The sequence below is a fragment of the Bubalus bubalis genome, chromosome 16 (assembly GCF_019923935.1).
Source record: "Bubalus bubalis isolate 160015118507 breed Murrah chromosome 16, NDDB_SH_1, whole genome shotgun sequence".
NCBI classification, from domain to species: Eukaryota; Metazoa; Chordata; class Mammalia; order Artiodactyla; family Bovidae; genus Bubalus; species Bubalus bubalis.
The window spans coordinates 24,255,354-24,276,619 of NC_059172.1; the positions used below are offsets into that span (position 1 = coordinate 24,255,354).

At 38.3% G+C, this 21,266-nt stretch overlaps 2 long non-coding RNA genes across 4 annotated transcripts in view; both read left to right on the forward strand.

Moving 5' to 3' along the window:
• Nucleotides 1-21,266, forward strand: part of LOC112579592 — a 207,892-nt gene that overhangs the window by 82,486 nt on the left and 104,140 nt on the right. The gene's annotated exons all lie outside the window — the stretch shown is intronic.
• The window catches only part of LOC123329736, a 45,222-nt gene continuing 34,365 nt past the window's right edge, over nucleotides 10,410-21,266 (forward strand). Inside the window, exon 1 of the long non-coding RNA XR_006545283.1 lies at nucleotides 10,410-10,619. This is a non-coding gene — a long non-coding RNA (uncharacterized LOC123329736). The remainder of the gene's footprint in view (nucleotides 10,620-21,266) is intronic.

The window sequence follows — 21,266 nt, forward strand, 5'->3', positions numbered from 1 at the left end:
AAAATCACTGCAGATGGTGACTGCAGCCATGAAATTAAAAGACACTTACTCCTTGGAAGAAAAGTTATGACCAACCTAGATAGCATATTCAAAAGCAGAGATACTACTTTGCCAACAAAGGTCCATCTAGTCAAGGCTATGGTTTTTCCAGTAGTCATGTATGGATGCGAGAGTTAGACTGTGAAGAAAGCTGAGTGCCGAAGAATTGATGCTTTTGAACTGTGGTGTTGGAGAAGACTCTTGAGAGTCCCTTGGACTGTAAGGAGATCTAACCAGTCCATTCTAAAGGAGATCAGCCCTGGGTGTTCTTTGGAAGGAATGATGCTAAAGCTGAAACTCCAGTACTTTGGCCACCTCATGCGAAGAGTTGACTTATTGGAAAAGACTCTGATGCTGAGAGGGATTGGGGGCAGGAGTAAAAGGGGACGACAGAGGATGAGATGGCTGGATAGCATCACCAACTCGATGGATGTGAGTCTGAGTGAACTCTGGGAGTTGGTGATGGACAGGGAGGCCGGGTGTGCTGCGATTCATGGGGTTGCAAAGAGTCAGACATGACTGAGTGACTGAACTGAACTGAACTGAACTGATGCTGTGAAAGATCGAAGGCAGGAGGAGAAGGGGATGACAGAGTACTAGATGGTTGGATGGCATCACTGACTCAATGGACATGAGTTTGAGCAGGCTCCGCCAGTCCATTGGGTCACAAAGGATCAGACATGACTGAAATAATAAGAACAAATTTTGCCTACCAAAATATATAATCTAACTAGGTGGCTATATGCATAATTTTATATATTTTATAACCACAATGCCATGTGTAACAAAATAAAGATTTATATATAAAATTATAGGTGTGCACACACATATATACAATATAGAAGGGTGGTATGATTTTTATGCATTTGAATGGCCATCCACATCTGGATATCTTCAATGAGCAAAAATAGGACCAGTGATTAGAAAAACCAGGATGCAATGATCATTTAGTTTTTTTTTTTTTTTAATTTCTTGCTACATACCATATTCTTCCCTTAGAGTTTTATTAATCATCTTATAGGAAGGTATAATCCCACTTATAGATGAGAAAATAGAGAATCAGAGAGTTGTGTCTTTAGGTAGTAGTAGAATTGGGATGTAAACATAGGGATAACTGGCTCTTTCTCTGAAAACATCCAATTTTAGAGGGTGGGTTAACTCCACCCGCTGAATTTTGACTTAACATAAAGATGGTGAGATGGAATAGGCATAAACTTTGAAGCCCTTGGAAGGAGTTCCTTCAGACATCAGCTGCTATTGTTGGAGGGACATAAGCACTGAATGGGGTGGGGTATATGAGGTGGAGTTGAATAAAAGTCAAATCTCTATTCTAGTATGAAATTCTATTATGTATTGCTGGAATTTTATAATAATTTCCTAAGCAGTTTCCATCCACCATCTCTAGTTCTTGTAAGAGACCTGAGACAAAATGGCTTAAGTTTAAATTCCAGCTTCTCTACTTCCTAACCCTGAAGCCACTGGGATACTGTGTGTATTCTCTCTTAACTTTGGACTTCTCAACTGTAAGAGAAGCAAAATAATAATTCCAATTTTTAAAGGTGAAATGGAGATTAAATTAACTAATGCAAGTAAAAACCTCATCATAGTATCTGGGCATACATAAACAGCAATTTTTGTCAATTTTTATTGTTGCTGGGTTATTTTACATAAAATATGCATCTCTAAAGCATAGCTCCACCATGTGATTTTCCTAAACATTAAGATTTAGTGTGTGCATGCTAAGTCACTCCAGTCATGTCTGACTCTTTGTGACCCTATGGACTATAGCCTGCCAGGGTCCTCTATCCATGGGATTGTCTAGGCAAGAATACAGGAGTGGGTTGCCGTGCCTTCCTCTGTGGGATCTTCCCAACCCAGAGATTGAACCCTGCATCTCTTATGTTTCCTGCATTTTCAGGTGGGTTCTTGACACTAGTGCCACCTGGGAACCCCAACACTTCGTGCCCCTCACTCCAAGTACTTAAGGAATAAAAGGCAAGAAGCCTTCATTTGACCTGCAGGATCTTCTAGATATGTCTTCAACTAGCATAATCTCCCCTTTGCTTTCAAACCCATACAGTCCAGACTTACTCATTTTCCTTGTACCTGAATATGTATTAATACATGCCACTAGTTTTCCTGTTTAATATCCTTATGTCACAATTCACTTATTCTAGAATGCCCCTCAATCAGACTTCCAAAATCTAAGCCATTCTTTAAGAATAAGCACAAAAATTGTCATCACCATGACTCTTCTGTAGTCCCCAACAAGAAGTGAATTCTTTTTCCTGTTATTACATATACATATAAGTAAGGTGAGATTTTATATATGGCATCTGGTCCCATCACTTCATGGGAAATAGATGGGGAAACAGTGGAAACAGTGTCAGACTTTATTTTTCTGGGCTCCAAAATCACTGCAGATGGTGACTGCAGCCATGAAATTAAAAGACGCTTACTCTTTGGAAGGAAAGTTATGACCAACCTAGACAGAATATTCAAAAGCAGAGACATTACTTTGCCAACAAAGGTCTGTCTAGTCAAGGCTATGGTTTTCCCAGTGGTCATGTATGGATGTGAGAGTTGGACTGTGAAGAAAGCTGAGTGCCGAAGAATTGATGCTTTTGAACTGTGGTGTTGGAGAAGACTCTTGAGAGTCCCTTGTACTGCAAGGAGATCCAACCAGTCCATTCTAAAGGAGATCAGTCCTGGGTGTTCTTTGGAAGGAATGATGCTAAAGCTGAAACCCCAGTACTTTGGCCACCTCATGTGAAGAGTTGACTCACTGGAAAATACTCCGATGCTGGGAGAGATTGGGGGCAGGAGGAGAAGGGGACAACAGAGGATGAGATGGCTGGATGGCATCACTGACTCAATGGACATGAGTCTGAGTGAACTCTGGGAGTTGGCGATGGACAGGGAGGCCTGGCGTGCTGCAATTCATGGGGTTGCAAAGAGTCGGATATGACTGAGCAACTGAACTGAACTGAACTGATAGTAGAGTAAGTATATATTTGCCTTATATTTCCTCTTATACATAATTTAGAACAGAGTTGTGTCTTAATTATAGTTTTATCCTTAATATGCTTTATATGTTTGGCTCAATGGCTACATAAAAAAAGTATATCCCAGAAACAGCTGAATAAATGAGTGAGTTGAAAATTACTTACTTTTTAATCTAATTCCCAGTTACAACATTTGTATATGACTTCCAGCACTGAAATCAATAATAATCACGAATGTTCTCACTTGTCTTGGTTCTTCCTTTCAGGCAAAAATTCGATATGTGAAGTTTAATAAATCAATGGATATTAAGTTCCTAATATGTGGTCAATTGACTCCTTTAGCCTCTTATGTTGACAATCATTGGGTCTGACAATTCTAAGACTTTGAAGGTTGATTGTGTAAACAAATTGTGTTGTAAAACATTCACATTTAACGGAAGATGCAATAGTAAATGGTGTGGCATGATGGACTCAAGACCCAGAAAGACTGGGCTTGAGTCCTGGTTCTACTACTTACTTGCTGTGGACCTTGGGCAAGACTCTGTCCCTCTCTGATTCTCATTTTTTCACCTGTAAAACAATAATGATGATAATAATAAGATAATAATAATGAAAGCAACAATAATATCTATCTCATGTAGTCGTGAAGATTTAGAAAGAAATGGTCATGGCAAAAAGAAGTTAGTCACCCCCAAATCTCTCTCCCCATCTTGAGGTCAGTGCAAATAGGTTGTGCAGACTAAATAAAATTAATCACCGCTTTATTATGCAAACACAGTTTTAAGAACCCTGGCACCACTACAAGGTATACTCTGACTTTATTGCCAATCACTATTCCCACATATATAAATGCTTGAGCCTTCAATAGACAGATTATATGTATAGTATCAATCAAGATGTCTAGTGCATGATGAGTGTTTAGTGAATACTCAGTATGTTTCTTTCCCTGGCAAGGATCCAGGTTTATACCAAGCATCATAGAACATTAAAGGGGGAGAGAATGCAGTGATACCAGGGGGATATTAGATACCATCCAGTGGTGCAGAGTGTTTTACTTGTTGCTCTCTAGAAACTTTTTGAAAGAGGAGAGTGAAAAAGTTGGCTTAAAACTCAACATTCAGAAAACTAAGATCATGGTATCCGGTCCCATCACTTCTTGGCAAATACATGGGGAAACAGTGGCTGACTTTATTTTTTGGGGCTCCAAAATCACTGCAGATGGTGACTACAGTCATGAAATTAAAAGATGCTTCCTCCTTGGAAGAAAAGTTATGACCAACTTAGACAGCATATTAAAAAGCAGAGACATTACTTTGACAACAAAGGTCCATCTAGTCAAGGCTATGGTTTCTCCAGTAGTCATGTATGGGTGTGAGAGTTGGACTATAAAGAAAGCTGAGTGATGAAGAATTGATGCTTTTGAACTGTGGTGTTGGAGAAGACTCTTAAAGACTCCCTTGGACTGCAAGGCTATCCAAACAGTCCATCCTAAAGGAAATCAGCAGTCCTGAATGTTCATTGGAAGGACTGATGTTGAAGCTGAAACTCCAATACTTTGGCCACCTGATGCAAAGAACTGATGCAGTTGAAAAGACCTTGATGCTGGAAAAGATTGAAGGCAGGTAGAGAAGGGGGTGCAGAGGATGAAGATGGTTGCATGGCATCACCGACTCAATGGACATGAGATTGGGTAGACTCCTGGAGTTGGTGATGGACAGGGAGGCATGGTGTTCTGCAGTCCATGGGGTCACACAGAGTCAGACACAACTGAGTGACTGAACTGAACTGAACTGAGAAACTTTAGGTCTCCAGATAGATGTCTCATCTGAGACACCCTGCCAAAACTTCAACCCGAACAAGTCTCCTTTTGCTTATTTTACAAGCAAGAATTCTTGTCCAGATTTTCTTTTGTGATATGTGGCTTTGCTATTAAAAAAATAATAAATGGAAAAATCACAAATAATATCCCCTTCTTTTAAAGATGAAGAAACTGAGACACAGAAAATTGACCTTCTCATGGGCACATACATAATAAGAAACAATAAGCAACACCATTATTAAAGCTCATATCTGATTTGTGTAGAGTATTATCTTGGTACTGGATCATATTCTCCTGCCCTCACCAAATCAGGGTTCCAAGAACAGACTCCCAATTACCTGAATGGGTATCTCTTTGCATGCAGATTTTCCACTCAGAGGCTGCTCCGCCATCTTGAAGGGGCTGAGGAACTAATACCCCTCAAGTTTCAACCAATGAGTAACAGAAGTTGGTATATAAATACCTTAACTCTCTTGTTCCTCACAAGAGATAAGTCTGAGGTATATGTTCTATATTGTTTTTCTAGGATTGCCTTCTGGAATTAAGTTGTGGTTATCCATAGGGATTTACTTGATGATATGCCCCTTATATAATATAATCACTTCTTTCTGTATATAATATACCCTCTTTAAGAGCTTCTTGCTTTCACTGGATCCTTGTCTCAGGATCTGTGTCTGGGAAACACATTGTCTGCCGACTCACCATACAGTGTTGGGACTTGAGTTAACCATTGAGAGATACATCAATTGTACAAAGACAAACTGAGTGAAGGACTGGGTGGAAGGTGGAAAGTGAACAGCTCCATATTTCCTATAGATCATAGAGGACTCTGCCATGTTGGTGTGGGTGGTGGTGGCTTAGTCACTAAGGTTTGTCTGATTCTTGCAACCCTATAGACTGTAGCCTGCCAGGCTACTCTGTCCATGGAATTCTCCAGGCAAGAATATTGAAGTGGGTTGACATTTCCTTTTTCAACCACATTGGTATAAGATCTTTCTAACCCGTGCAACCTTCTTTGCTAGCATCCTGATTTATACTCCTATTGCAGTTTAAGTTCACTTAAGGATCACAATTCCACATCAATAGTCTGATTGTGTTCTGTCTTCTCTGGTTGATCATGACATCCATAAAACCAGTGGCCTTTCACACAAGGAACCTATTGTACAGTGTTTGGCACAGAGAGTTGACTTTGTTCCTGGGAGCTAAGTGAATCCCCTTTCTTGTGTATTGGTGAAATGGGTCAGAAGCTCATCAAACTGGAAAAACAAGTGGAAAATAAAGTGCCTACATGGGATCAGAGAGAAGAGTTTAGTTGTGAAGTTGTAAGAACTCACAAACTACAAAAGGTTTTTGAGTAAGGAGCAACCATATAAAGTTCTATTTAAGGAAGAAATGATTTGAAGCTACACTTAAAATAGATCAGATCAAGCAAGCTGAAAGTCAAGGAGGCTGACAAGAGACCTCTTCTGTAATCTGGCAGGGAGGGAATAGTTTAGGGGTAGGAGGCAGTCTGTGTCCAGGAGAATGGACAGAAAGAGACAGATAAGAAGAAAACTACTGTGCCCAAAATTTTGACAGGAATTGCTAAATGTTTGCAGGTTGAAATATACTCAGTTATAACTATGCAGTTCTTTATTTATTTTTTTTTATAATACTTGACTCAAAAGTTTAGAGCCCCTGGATATTTGATGTTTTTATTGACAAAGGCAAGGATTTTGAGAGCAGGGACCACTGTTGGAGGAGGTTAACAAGTTCAGGTTAGTGACTTTAAATCTGTGGTGACAGCAAATTCTTCAGGTAAGAATATGCTATTCAAATTCAGAGGAAACCAGGACTCCTTAGCTGCTGAAAGCTCCACTAGTTACTGTTTTAGAAACATATAGGGACTTCCCTTGAAGTCCAGTGGTTACAACTCCTTGCTTCCATTTTAGGGGGCACGAGTTCAGTCCCTGGTCAGGGAACTAAGACCCCACAAGCTGCAAGGCAAAGAGAAAAGAGAAGCCAAAACCCACAAGCCAAAAGAGAAAAAAAGAAACATATAGATATGTCAGCTAATTTTAATGAGAAAACAAATATATAAAAATGACTATATTAAAATATTTCTTATTTTCTTTTTATAGTATTCATTAAAAATTCAGTGCTATTATCAGTTTATCCAAAAGTAAGCTTTCACATAAAATACTAATTTTTAAAATCCATGAAAATCATTTAAAAGTTATTGTCAATATTCCCAATTTTTACTTATCATGTGAGGTAGCAAGCATATCATTGTAAAGTCTAGATTGAAGGGTGAGATATAGTTTATGCTTTCATTTCACTTTATTGTATATTAGGCATTCACTGTGTACGTTACTTTGGGGAAATACAAAATAAATAACATTTGTGCTCTCAACAAATTATGATCTAAAGCAGTTTTTGTTGAGACCAAGTGAAAATGGTCACATTGAAATGTCGAGTGTGCATACACAAAATTGATGGGCTTGTAGTGTTTTGTGGGACTGGAGGTTAATGAGAAGAGTCATTTGTATCTGAGTAGGGTCATCTGGAAAGACTCTGCTGGGAAGGTGGCATTTGAGCTGGTCCTGGGATGGCTGGGCTGTCAGTAGTCAGGAGAGGATGTTGCAGGTGGTGGGTAAGTTGGATTGTCTCACTGCAGTAAAAAGTATCAAGATGTCTTTGAGCCGAGCGGTGGACATATGGGTGTGGAGTTTGAAGGCGCTTCAAACATCGGTGAACATCAGTGCTTGCAGGCTGCAGCACTGCCATGACTCAGACCCCGGAGTTTCACAGCTTCCCCTAGCACGCACCCATTCTGTTTCAGAGCAACGTGTGAGTCATCACAGGGAACAGTTGGCCATGTTGTCACCAGTACACTCCAAAGCAATTACAGAATATTTATGCCTTTTAGCAAAGGCAGATCAGTAGTGGGGGCTCAGGATCCACTCCCGTGAAAAGGAATGAGCCTGAAGTCTGTTGGCCCCTTGAGCCTTTCTTACCAGGAAGGTAGCAAACTTGAGAGATGAGAATTGATATAAGAGTATTAACAGGTCATCAGTGCTTCCCTTTATGGAATGTCCTGTGCCCTTTTCAAAGAGTGAAGACATGTTGACTCATTGAAGTAAGTCTTTCACAGCCACCCTGCTGTCAGGAGTCCCAGTTTATGGGACAAAGACTTAGGAAGTTGAATTAGCCTTCCCGTGGTCATACAGCCCCATTATCAGTTGGAATTTGAATCTAGCTGATTCTGACTCAAATGTCATTCTTGTTAAACATCACTGCTTCTCACGAGTAGCTAAGAGCCATAAGTATTCTTGTACGTAGGTCATGGGAGAAATTGCTCATATTGGTACAGTTCTTTAATGTTTTTAATGTGCCAAAATTATTATCATTAATAGTGAGTTAAAAGAGCTTCTCCTAAGTGCCAGGTTTGTTTCTTATAATAACCCTGTCAGGCTGGGTTGAAGTTAACATGCAGAGAAAGCACTGGGCATGACCAAGTATGCAAGGTAATCCTATGAGGTTATTGGTGTCTTGGATCCTAAACAGATACTCAGTCTACAAGTGGTTTTCAAATTTTTCAAAACAAGAAATCTAATCCTTCAAATGAAATATTATGGAGATGCCCAATATGTGATGAAACCAAAGAGAATGAGGCGGCTGAGGCTGAGTTTGGGTTTTAGAAACTTGGAGACCCTGTCTATACAGATTCATCCTCCTCTACTTACTGACTGCTCCAAGGTGCCTCTGTAGAAATCTAGGGCTTCAAAGGCTGAAGTTATAGATATCATGGGGCTTCCCTGGTAGCGGTAAAGAATCTGCCATCAACATAGGAGACCTGGGTTCTATCCCTGGGTGGGAAAGATCCCCTGGAGAAGAGAATGGCTACCCACCTCAGTATTCTTACCTGGAGAATCCTATGGATAGAGGAGCCTGGCAACCTATGGTCCATGGGTCTCAAAGAGTTAGACATGACTGAGCAACTAAGCACACACACATATAGATATCATATCAGGAGCAAGAACTTCTGTCTCTTTCCTAAGGAGATAGAAGGCATCTTCATCTTGCATTTTAATTATTGTTACCAAGAAGACACAGATTCTTGTATCATATTTCACAGACTGAGATTCTAGCTACTTTTTTTTTTTTTTTAAAGATTCTAGCTCTTTGAACAGACTCTGTATGACTTCAATAACTTTGGATCATGAAATTTTTGCACCTTGTTTTATGTCCCTGAATTTGTTCCAGTGTCTCCTATTTTATAGTCTATGGGAACTTGAATAGAATTTATATCCTACTGCTGTGTGAAAATTGTATAAATCTTAGTTATGTCTCATAGTGATCTTCAGGTCTACTATATCCTACTTTTCAATATACTCATTCTATTAATTTTTGAGAGTTCAATATTATAACTCCAACTGAAAACCTAAATTTATCTACTTAAAAATTAATTATATTGTGGAATTATATGTAATTTTGTTCTGTATTTTCCAAGTCTCCTGAAAATGTGTTATCATGATTTCATAATTTAAAAAAAAAGAAAGAAAAAAAGTTGAAAAGATTCTAGCTCTTTAACTTAAGTTGAAAAATAGCCTCCCTCTGTGTTAACCTTTTTATCCCTAAAATGGGAATAACAATGGTAACTGCCACTTTGGACTGCTTTAATAATTAAATTAATACTTCATATAGAAGACTGCTGCTGCTGCTGCCAAGTCGCTTCAGTCGTGTCCAACTCTGTGCGACCCCATAGATGGCAGCCACCAGGCTCCCCCATCCCTGGCATTCTCCAGGCAAGAACACTGGAGTGGGTTGCCATTTCCTTCTCCAGTGCATGAAAGGGAAAAGTGAAAGTGAAGTTGCTCAGTCGTGTCTGACTCTTAGCGACCCCATGGACTGCAGCCTACCAGGCTTCTCTGGCCATGGGATGTTCCAGGCAAGAGTATTGGAGTGGATTGCCAGTGCCTTCTCAAGGACTAAGAACAGTGAATGACACATAAAAAGTGCTTGATAAATACTAGATAATATCATGCATTAAAAAGTCCCAGAGGTTGTTTTTTTGTCTCAGTGAGTCAGTGTGACTCAGTGGACACACACATACAATACCTGTTGATCTGACGCTACACTGATCTAAAACATTATATTAAAAATGAATCTTAGTCTTTCCTTTTCAGGAGCAACCATGCTTGAGTATGGAGATGAGTATTTGCTGCCACACTTTAGGATGGTCATTGAAAAATTAGAATGTATCTATAGGGGACATAGTATACCATGGGATAATGAGCAGGCTTCAGAACAGGAGTGAAAAATGTTTGAGATAGAATGGTTGAACTGGAGAGGAGAGCAGATACTTAATTGGGGGTTATAATGAAATTTAAGTGACACCAGGACCAATAGGTGGAGAGTAGAAGGAAGGCAGGAAATACTTATTTAGTACCTATGATATGTTAATGGAATAGGGAATGGCAACTTACTCCAATATTCTCGCCTGGAAAATCCCATAGACAGAAGAGCCTGGTGGACTGCAGTCCATGGGTTCTCAGAGAATTGGACATGACTGAGAGACTGAGCATAATGTATTAAGCATATGCTTTCACTTATGGCATTTAACTTTTATAACTATCTAATAAAATAAGAATTATTGTCCTTATTTTACGTAGAAGGGAAGCTGGAGTTAAGGACCATCGCCTGCTCAAGTCAGTTGGAGAAGCTAGGATTTCAACCTAGGTCCCTTGGACTGCAAATTCCTGATTTTCTCTGCTGTATCCTTTTCTGTAAGTTGGAAATATCCAATAAAAGATAGGCTGCATATGTGTCTTGTGTACACAGAATGTTGTGGGTAGGTTTCTTCTCTTGATTTGAGTCCTCAGTACATGTCAAGACATTTCACTATCAGTTTTCTTTAAAGTTACATTTCATTGTCCATAATGACTTTTCTTCTACTTTTCTTTCTTGTTTTATTTGAGGTTTTCATTTTCAGGAAATCTGTCAGATTGCCATTGAGTTCCACTTAGATGTCTGTATTAATTTCATTGCAGGGCAAATTTGAAGACAGGGCAGTTACTAAGAGTTTTGTCTTTCTAGCCACTGACTTCACAGATGACAATGAAGCATTTAATGATGGCTTTGGCCATTAGGGCAACCATAATATATTGGTGGAAATCCTCCAGGCCTCCTAGCAGTGAATAAAGACTACAAAATAAGCCCAGAATTTTGCCAGCCTTTCTAAGTGACCCCTTCTGTATTTGTTCCTTTGTTACCTGAATCTGCAACTTGCCAAAATACCAGGGGCTTTCTTCTTCGTTCCGACTTCAGTTTTCTCATCTATATGATGAGGTCAAGCTAAACATCCTTGAAAATTAATCCCCATAGCATTATTTGTGATCTGAGGATTAAACTAAAGTGAATTTCCTGTGTTTTCTTTCTTCCCTCCTTTCTTGTTTTCTTTTTCTTTGGTTCATTTATGTATTGACTTGGCAACTTATTTGATAAGACTTTAGTTTAAATTTAGAGGCGTAATTTTTTAGTTGATAACCTCTAAGTGTGTAGTTCCTAAAACAAGCTGATGCTCTACAAAGAAGAGAGACAATTCTCACTTAAGCAAAACAGCAAAGTTACAGATTGCAGCGATCATCACTAATTAGCTGTCCCAGATGGAGATCTGCCCCGCCCCAAAGTAAGAGCTGGATGGCTTCCTACAGATAACTGGGACATAAATAACTTGCTCCACTGTCTGTCTATAAGAACTTTACTGTAGCTCTTCTCTTGTGAGAGATGTACAGTTGGTTCATTTTAGAACTGGGGAAAAGAGACTTGTTTTGTAATTAGTTTAAATAGCATTTTTAGGTATCAAAAATGTGTAGGTATTTTTTAGGCATATAAATACTATTGTAGAATGTTTAGATGATGTAAAAGACACAAATAAGAAATCACCTGTCATTCTACTATTCAACTATGACTGCTGTTAACATATTGGTATATATCTTTCCACTCCTACTTTGATACCTATATATGAAGTGTAAGTCTACACTGTTCATACTCTTTTGCAAGGTTTTTAACTTAACACTCATCATAAAATTTTCTATGTCATTAATGTTCTTTCACCATGTCATTTTTGACTCATGGGTAGTATTCTGCTATTTGGATATTTCTTACTTTAATCACTTTTAATTTTTGATTTTTAAGTTGTTTTCATTTTTCACTGTTATAAGCAATGTTATAATTATTTTTCTTATAGGTAAATCTTAGTATACATTCACAATTATTCTTTTGGGATAAAATCTTAGTTCTAAAGTTGCTGGGAAAAAAGATAGGCAATTTTTAAGAACAAATCTCTTCAAAAAACAAGGAACACTTTGCATCCTCATGGATTATGAAATGTTGACATTTTCCTTACCCTCTGGCCAACACTATATTATTGTTTGTAAAAATTTTGCCAATATGCTTGGTAAAACATATATATCTTTCTCTCTGTATATACACACATACACATGCACACACACATATATACACACATATAAAAATGTATATACATATATATTAAAATCTCTTTACTCATTTAAGAGGAAATGTTGTATATGCTTTTATTTTGTATTGGAAAATAGCCATACATACACATGTATCCATTCTCCCCCAAACTCTCCTCCCATCCAGGCTGTCACATAAGATTGAGCAGTGTTCTCTTTGTTATATTTATTAGCTTTTACAATTCTGTCATAAATTGCCTCTTGCCCATCTTTTTATCTCTATAAACTCAGACATAATATAGTGAAAATATTGTTTCCCAATTTGTTATTGCCTTTTAATTGTACCTATTATATACTTAGCATAGCATTTAAGAGCACAGACTCTGTATTCATACTGTCTGGGAGCAAATCTGGAACCCAGCCCTTTTGGCTGCTGCTGCTGCTAAGTCGCTTCAGTCGTGTCCGACTCTGTGCGACCCCATAGACGGCAGCCCATCAGGCTCCTCTGTCTCTGGGATTCTCCAGGCAAGAATACTGGAGTGGGTTGCCATTTCCTTCTCCAGCCCTTTTGACTATATGACCTCAAATGAGTTCCTGAATGCCTCAGGTCACTCGCCTATAAAATGGAGGTTATAATAGTATGTATCTTATATGGGTGTAGAATTAAATGGAATGACACTTGAAGAGTGCTTAACATAATCTCTGGAAAGTCATGAGTACCAATAATTATGAAAAAAATATTGCCATTAGCCATATTTGTGTTATTGGTTAGTCGATCAAACTCGCATCTCTTATGTCTCTTGCATTGGCACTCGAGTTCTTTACCGCTAACACTAGCTGGGAAGTCCATTGGTTAGTGAGGAGGGTACAAAATAAGACAGAAGCTTCACTTTATGACTTTCTTGGATTGACATTGAGATCGAAAATCTCAAGTGGATGGGAGGATGGATGTGTATTGCCAGAAAGCTCAGCAAGATGTGCTTGTATCCTTCTTAGCCTTAAGTCAGTGTTAAAAATAGGTGAAGCGTACCTGTACTGTGTGTGTTCAATTGTGTCCAGATCTTTTGCAACCCCGTGGACTGTGGCCTGCCAAGCCCCTCTGTCCATGGGATTTCCCAGGCAAGAATACTGGAGTGGGTTGCCATTTCCTTCTGCAGGGGATCTTCCTAATCCAGGGATTAAACCAGTGTCTCTTGGGTCTCCTGACAGGTGGATTCTTTACCAACTGTGCCACCTGGGAAACTGTATGTTACTGCAAAAGATCCCTGCTGCAGAAGAGGTCAGAAAGGCTGTGAGATGAGGTCCTAGAGAAGCAGATGAATCTAACAAGTTCTTTGACTTCTCTATGCTGCCAACTGTTGAAGCTTAATCAGTTTGCATGTTTTATGATAAAAGATGTTGGCCCTGAGTGGAGAGACAGTCAGCCAAGATTTGGAAATTACTGTGACAGTTAAAAGAGGAAAGTGGATTAGCAATAAAACAATAAATGGTCTAAATAGTAAAAAGTCACTGATGCATAGATATCAAGTCAAGGCAGGGCAATTCTATAAAAGAGGGAATTAGCACAATTTAGAGTGTGTTGCATAGAGTGGCATTTGAGTTTTCAGAAGCATTTTAAAGTTCCCAGAGATGATAATGATACACCAATAGAGTTGCTTTTAAAAAGCCATGAATTCTGAATTGTCTTTAATCAGTTTTAGGGATTAGATCACAAAAATGATCAAAATGGCTGAATTGTTAGGCTGAATAAAAGGCTAATTTATTCATAGGAATGCCTATTGGTATTTGAAACTTGATTTAATAGTATTGGTTCCTTATATTTGAATAGCATCTGTATCTGAAAAACTCAGGGTCATATTAATGCTAGTTTATGCTTCCACTCTATGCAAGAAGTCAGAAAGTTCTTATTTCTTAGATAAAGCTGTAGGAATGCAGAAATTATGTCATTTAGATTTAGATAATGGATGTGTCCATGGTGTTACCAGCAAGAACACTCACAATATTGCTTTAAACATAAAGAATTTGGCAGTAGCAGGTATGCTGGCTAGCTTTCTAACGATAGAACCAAACCAGTGTGGCAATTTTTTTTTTCTGGAAATCTTTTTATTAATAGAGTTGCCAGTAAAGACATGCACATTTCCTACAATGTGTAACGTACAGAGCACAGGAAGCATGATCTTTTTTTTAGCTGGCTGGAAGGCAGATGCTATGTGAGTACAAAAAAATCCAAACTAGCTAGTTTTAAAAAATAATTAAAGAGCTCTTCTAAATCAGCTAAAAACATGAGTTTTCCAATTAAAATATGCACTACAAATATGAACAGTCAAGTCATAAATGAAGCAACGTAAATGAATATAGTCATATGAAAAGGAGAAGTCTCATTATTAATAAAATTATTTTAATATAAAACAAATTCCTTTTATAACTTTAAAAATTGGCATTAAAATGATACAGTTACCTTTTGGCAAGATCGTGATGAAAATAATGTAAATTTTAGAAAGTAAAGCATTTAAAGAGGGCAACATAGTAATATTATGTGAAAGATCTTAAAATAGATTTTCCTTTTAATTTAGCAATTTCATTTCTTGGAGTCTATTCTAGTTTTTTTTTTTTTTTTTTAATTATAGTTTCTTAGGTTCACACAGAAACAATCTCAAAGACAAAAATTCTCAAGTACAGTCATTTATAAGATAGCCAATAAAGGATACATTAGCTACAGTGGGCTGCTGGAGCTTTATCCTGTGGGGAAACTCTTGGAAATTGTATAATATATGCCTCAGAACTATCTCACCTAAGGGGAGAGGGAGTTGGTGTGTTTATACATACACCAACTCTCAAAAGTCATTGGTGGAGAGCTGCTTCTGAGAAAGTTAATTCCCTAGATTTCCAGCCTGCTGTGGACTTGAGTTGAAGGCCTTCCAGAGTTCTGCAGAGAGCATTTATCCATAAAATGCAGAGAGTAATGGTTGGAAACAGGTTATATGCTCCTAAGATATGGACAAGCCAGTGATGATGTCTGCTATATTAAGAAAACAACCAAATGATTTGCAAATACATAGATGCAAGTCTATTTATTATTTGTTGTTGTTGTTCAGTCTCTAAGTCATGTCTGACTCTTCGTGACCCCATGGACTGCAGCATGCCAGGCTTCCCTGTCCTTCACTATATCTTGGAGTTTGCTTTTAAATTTATGTCCATTGAGTTCGTGATGCTTTCTGACCATCTCATCCTCTGCTGCTCCGCCCCTTTCTCCTTTTGCCTTCAATCTTTCCCAGCATGGGGGCCTTTTCCAGTGGTTGGTCCTTTATGGTCCAACTCTCATATCCATACATGACTACTGGAAAAACCATAGGTTTGACTATCTGGGCCTTTGTTAAAAAGTGATGTCTCCGCTTTTTAATATGCTATCTAAGTTTGTCATAGCTTTCCTTCCAAGGAGCCAAGTGTCTTTTAATTCCATGGCTGCAGTCATTTTGGAGCCCAAGAAAATAAAATCTGTCACTGTTATTTACTCTTTTATTATACAGACATATATTTAATCACTAAAACATATGTTGTAGAATAGTTATTGACATGACAGTGCCTTATTCAGGGAAGTAGACAGGTTACAAAGCTGCATTTGTAGAATGTGCATATTTTAGTTTGAAAAAGGAACCCATCATTTAAAAAAAAATTTGCAAGGATACAAAGTAAGAAATTAATAGTAACTTCTCTGGTTACTGTGATAGTGAATGTACTTTTCTCCATCTTCCTCTTCTTCCTTTTTTAAAAAATAATTATACTATGAAACATATATTGCTTCTCCAATAACAAAAGAATAACTTGTAAATTTAGAATTGAGTCATGAATGAGTTAAAAAAATGATGGAAAGCCATTCACTAAGTTCAGAAAATCAAATTTTAAAGGAATTAATTACTGTTTACTTTCTTGAACACAGTTACGATTATTTCCACAAATGTAATCATTTTTTCTTTTGCAGTTTGGCTGGTCATGCCTATCAATTAACAGATATGGTGCATGAAAACAGGCTGGATTTCATCTTGTGCACTTCAAAATCAGCATTGCTTATTTAATTTATTATGTTGACAATACAAAATTTGAATTCTACTTACAGATGTTCAAATCTGGGTACAGAGAATAATATTAAAAACAAAAGTACTTTGACAAGAAATAACTAAGAATAAAAGATAATGTTGAGGAGTGAAAAATCTCTCAGTGTACTTCAAAAGATAGAGATGCTGGACTGTAAAATTCTTTCTTGGGAGGAATTTATATCCTTCCAGTCTGAGGTACTAATAAGTAAGTTCTTATTTGCCCTTTACTATTAAGACTAGTTTAGGGCAAATTTTTCCTTTTCCACAGCCTGAGAGTGCTAGTCAAGAGATGCTAGTATAAATCTAATTAAATGTCAAGTAAGTCAGTTGTCTGTTCTGTGCTTAACTGCTCAGCCGTGTCCGACTTTTTGTGAATCCATGGACTGTAGCCTGCCATGCGCATCTGCCCATGGGGATTCTCCAGGCAAGAATGCTGAAGTGGGTTGCCATGTCCTCCAAGGTATCTTCCCACCCCAGGGATCGAACCTGTGTCTCCTGCATTGCAGGCGGATTCTTTACCATCTAAGCCACCAGGGAAAACCAATTGTCTAGCATACTGCTATATATACAATAGGCCCTCATGTACACTTATCTAATAAACTAATATTGGTTTTAGCAGAAGTCTGCCATAAGTAGGATTTACTGATTTGTTGGATGGTTCATGTTAGTCAAAATTACCAGTTCATTTTTGTGTCAAAGTTTTTTTTTTTTTTTTTCCCAGAGAGTGGGAGATTGTTCTAATCTCTTTTAAGAGCTCATCAATAATGCACCAGATCAAAATTTAGAACAGGCTGTGTAACGATTGGCATATGGGGGATGAAGAAAATTAATTTGATACAAGAGAACAACCAGACAACTTTCCCTCCATAATCCTTCTACTTCTGTGAAGGGAAGATTTGGAAGGTGGTGAGAAGTGGTAAAAGCAGATTTTTAAAACCTGCCTTAATTTTTTAACCGCATAAAGAGGAAATTGCTATAAATAAAATGTATGTTTTCTATCTTCCTCCATTTTTATAGTGATGGATGTCACATTTTATCTTGATGTCAGCGTTTCAATTTTACTATATTTATCCTCTCTCCTCCATTTTGGTGACTCTCTCATGTTCAGATTTTCTTCATCTCTCTGTGGTTATTCAAGTGGACCATATCAAGTGCCCCAGTCACTCCCTAATTCAAATCTATTTTTCTTAATATCATTGTCAAGTTAATCTTGAACAGCACAATTTTTCAGCCTATTGTTTGGTAACACTTCACATTTCATTTTGTATTGAAATCATTTGCAATCATTGTGTTTGTTCTATATTTCAGAGATCAAGGCTAAATTTATGGGCATCTGTGTTCAGAATATTAAGGCTGGAAGGACAGGGCTAGTACTGCAAAAACCCACTTAAATGAAATGTCTAGTATCCTTTGGGCAGTACCTTAAAACATCAGGGTACGTGAGATGAGATCCTTAAGGAAAAGCCCCACTGTTTTGTAGACTTTCTCTTGCTTGACCTAAGTTTCACAATCAGTTCAGTTTAGTCGCTTAGCCATGTCTGATTCTTTGTGACTCCATGACTGCCGCACATGAGGCTTCCGTGTCCATCATAGTATGACCATGCTAACCGCAGAGAGACCTCAAGTACTGGTAACAGACTAAGAATCTTGGGTTTTACTGCCAATCTCTTTTCACAGTAACCACAAGAGCTTGGGAGATGAAAGAATTCATTCAGTAATTCATTTGTCCTAGTGCTCAGGACTGAGCGACTGAGCACAGCACCACACTGCTCACTAGCGTTAGTCACTCAGTCGTGCCTGACTCTTTGCAACGGTATGCACTGTAACCCAGCAGACTTTGTCCATGGAATTCTCCAGACCAGAAGACTGGAATGAGTAGCCATGCCCTTCTCCAGGGGATCTTTCCAGTCCAGGGATCGAACTCAGGTCTCTAGCATTGCAGGCAGATTCTTTACCATCTGAGGTACCAGGGAAGCCTATGAGTCTACTGACTAGCTCCCTGTTCCAGCAATCTTGTTAGGATTTAATAGACTTTTAATAAAGATTAAACAGAGAGTTTAAAGCTTATTTTTCCACTTCCTTCATTTTAGAAGGAGATCAATTTTGTGAACTTATTAAGATCATATAACAACTACTAAAATAATTTTTATTTATAGAGAACATAGAAGGTTCCTTCAATTCTCTGTCATAGGACTATTGTAATCTGTGATTATCTTTCCTTTAGAGCCCTGTGCATGCATGCTTAATCGTTCAGTCATGTTTGACTCTGTGACCCCGTAGACTGTAGCTTGCCAGGCTCCTCTGTCCTTGGGATTCTCCAGGTAAGAATACAGGAGTAGGTAGCCATTTCCCTTCAGGAACTAGAACTCCTGCCTAACTTACCTGTTCCATTTCAACACTGAAAAAATTAAGGTTCAGAGAGATAAAGTAATTTGTTCAAGATTATGCAGCTAGTAAGAAGCCTAGTTAGAATGTAAATTAAAATGTTTGGGGATTCAACACTGTGTTAGTCCCCTGAGGTTGCTATAACAAAATAACATGAATTGTGCAATGTAAACAACAGGCATTATTTATCATAGTCCTGGAGGCTGGAGAGTCCAATATCAAGGTTTCAGCCAGTGTGGTTCCTAGTGAGGACCCTCTTCCTGACTTGCAGATGGCTGTTTTCTAATGTGTTCTGATATAATGGAGCAGGGTGGAGGGGTCGGGGAGAGAATGAATCTGAGTCTCTTATAATAGCATCGATCCTTTCACGAGGGCTCGTCTTATAAATTACCGCCCAATGGCTCCATCTCCAGATACTGTCACATTTAACGTTAGGGCATTAATGTGAATTTTGGGGATGTGCAAATCAATCCATAGCAAATGCCACTGCTGTTTTTATGAGGTTGCCTTCTATGAGGTTAAGTTGCAGGGAAGAACACGCCTGCTTTAATATTTTGCCAATACTAGGCCCTGGATGAACTACCTGTGAGTCTAGGCCTAGATTCATTCCCTTCAATTAAGTCAGTTCCTAAAGTCTTTAGTTAAGACCTAGGAATTTTCTTTAACGTACTTCTGTGAAAGAAGTTTTGATAAAGTCTGAATGAGTCCTTTTTCTTTCAGTTCTCTGAAAAGTTAAAGGTTGTCCTAATGCAATTTTTTTTTCTTCCAGCTAGTTATAACAGGAATATCCAAATGCCAAACTCCTCTATTTGAGTTTTTGGTATAGCTTTTGTGTCTAATAACAAAAGCCAAGATTTATACTGTTGAGTAGAGACATCGGCCATTGCCCCCATACATCAAATGGACCAAGAGGGCATTTTCTATTAAATAAAGACTATGTTGGTTACAGTTTCCATTTCTTCCACACAGAGGTACAGGTAAAGGATAATTTAGATTTTTTTTAAAGCTCCTGATGAGAGAATCATGAGTCTAATCTATTCCCAAAATATTGATCATGAATCTAAGTAAGGGACTCAGTTTTTTAAAAGAAAAGTCCCTTTTCCTCCCCAGATTTCCTTTGGAGGGCTTAGATTTCCCATTAATTTGTTTTAATTGTGAAAACATCTCTTTCTCTTAGGGTGTATGAAGTTTATCTATCAGTACAGATAACATGAAGTGACAGTTTATTTGCAATTGAAATGTTCTTACCCCAAAATTCTTGTAGCTTATGGCAGTGTGTGTATATATATATATATATAGGAAAAGGAAATGGCAACCCACTCCAGTATTCTTGCCTAGAGAATCCTGTGGACAGTATTCTTGCCTAGAGAATCCTGTGGACAGAGGAGCCTGGTGGGCTGCTGTCCATAGGGTTGCACAGCGTCGGACTGAAGCGACTTAGCATGCATGCATGTATGTATATTTACTTTCTAGTGGCGTTTTAATTTATCTGTTTTTGGCTGTGTTGGACCTTTGTTGCTTTGCGCAGGCTTTCTCTGTTTGAGCTGAGCAGGGGCTCTCTTCGGTGTGGAGCACTGGCTTTCTGGGGTGGCTTCTGTTGCACAGCACAGGCTCTCGGTGCACAGGCTTCAGCAGCCACAGGTCACAGGCTCAGTGGTTGTGGCCCTCGGGCTCTAGAGTGCCGGGTCAGTGCTGGCACATGCGATTAGTTGCTTCACAGCATGTGGAATCTTCCCAGACCTGGGATCGTACCTGTGTCCCCTCAACTGGCAGACAGATTCTAATCCACTGTGCCATCAGGGAAGTCCTAGTGACTCTATTTTTTTGTATTTTTGGAAAAAGATTTAGTTTCTATTGGAGTGTAGTTGATTAACAGTGTTGTGTTGTACAGCAAAGTGATTCAGTTATACATATACATGTATCTATTCGTTTTCAAAGTCTTTTCCCATTTAGATTATTATAAAATATTGAGCAGAGTACTCTACAGTAGGTCCTTGTTGGTTATCTTGTTTAAATATAACAATGTGTATGTGTCAACCCCCAGCTCTCATACTTTAAAGTAAAGAAGCACATATTAAAGTCAGTTTAAGGAGGTATCCCTTCCCCCAGATTCTATTTTATTTGTCAGGGCACCTAGGATCCAGTTGGGAAAAACTGTTACCTGTCTATGGATGTGCTAAGTCAGGCTTATAATTTTTTTGGTTTTTTTTTGGGAAAAATCAATTTATGTTGGGTAACATTCTAGAGTCCCTCATCAAAAGTCTACATTTTCCAGCCCTTGAATGAGATAATGTTATACAGAATCCCACTGCTTATATAATATTATATTTGAGAATGCTGTCTTCTTGTCCTGAAAAGATGAGTAGTATGTCACATGTGAGAATGTAGAGCCATTCAGAATTGTTAGAGTTAATGCATTGTTGGAAATAGTTGTCTTTGTTTTTGTGCCAATTTTAATTGCCTA